This window comes from Triticum urartu, chromosome 5 (genome assembly GCF_003073215.2).
Source record: "Triticum urartu cultivar G1812 chromosome 5, Tu2.1, whole genome shotgun sequence".
Classification (NCBI taxonomy): domain Eukaryota; kingdom Viridiplantae; phylum Streptophyta; class Magnoliopsida; order Poales; family Poaceae; genus Triticum; species Triticum urartu.
This window is the reverse complement of record NC_053026.1, coordinates 362,042,928-362,044,190: the sequence shown is the minus strand read 5'-3', so window position 1 is coordinate 362,044,190 and position 1,263 is coordinate 362,042,928.

Here is a 1,263-nt window from a genome sequence, read left to right as displayed (position 1 = left end):
ACCTACTCGAGGACGAGCAGGAATTAAGCTTGGGGATGCCTGATACATCTCCAACGTATCTATAATTTTTGATTGCTCCATGCTATATTATCTACTGTTTTTGACTATATTGGGCTTTATTTTCCACTTTTATATTATTTTTGGGACTAACCTATTAACCGGAGGCCCAGCCCAGAATTGCTGTTTTTGCCTATTTCAGTGTTTTGGAGAAACACAATATCAAACGAAGTCCAAACGGAATAAAATCTTCGGGAACGTGATTTTCTCACCGAACGTAATCCAGGAGACTTGGACCCTACTCCAGGGAGTCAAAGAGGAGGTCACGAGGGTGGGGGGCGCCCCCCTAGGGCGCGCCCCCTGCCTCGTGGGCCCCTCGGTGCTCCACCGACGTACTCCTTCCTTCTATATATACCTACGTACCCCCAAACGATCAGAACAGGAGCCAAAAACCTAATTCCACCGCCGCAACTTTCTGTATCCACGAGATCCCATCTTGGGGCCTGTTTCGGAGCACCACCGGAAGAGGGCCGTCATCACAGAGGGCTTCTACATCATCCTAGCTCCTCCGATGAAGTGTGAGTAGTTTACCTCAGACCTTCGGGTCCATAGTTAGTAGCTAGATGGCTTCTTCTCTCTCTTTGAATCTCAATACAAAGTTCTCCCCCTCTCTTGTGGAGATCTATTCGATGTAATCTTCTTTTTGCGGTGTGTTTGTTGAGACTGATGAATTGTGGGTTTATGATCAAGTCTATCTATGAATAATATTTGAATCTTCTATGAATTCTTTTATGCATGATTGGTTATCTTTGCAAGTCTCTTCAAATTATCTGTTTGGTTTGGCCAACTAGATTGGTAGTTCTTGCCATGGGAGAAGTGCTTAGCTTTGGGTTCGATCTTGCGGTGTCCTTACCCAATGACAGAAGGGGCAGCAAGGCACGTATTGCATCGTTGCCATCGAGGATAACAAGATGGGGTTTATTTTACATTGCATGAATTTATCTCTCTACATCATGTCATCTTGCTTAAGGCGTTACTCTGTTTTTAACTTAATACTCTAGATGCATGCTGGATAGCGGTCGATGAGTGGAGTAATAGTAGTAGATGGAGAATCGTTTCAGTCTACTTGTCACGGACGTGATGCCTATATACATGATCATGCCTAGATATTCTCATAACTATGCTCAATTCTGTCAATTGCTCAACAGTAATTTGTTCACCCACAGTAGAATACTTATGCTCTTGAGAGAAGCCACTAGTGAAACC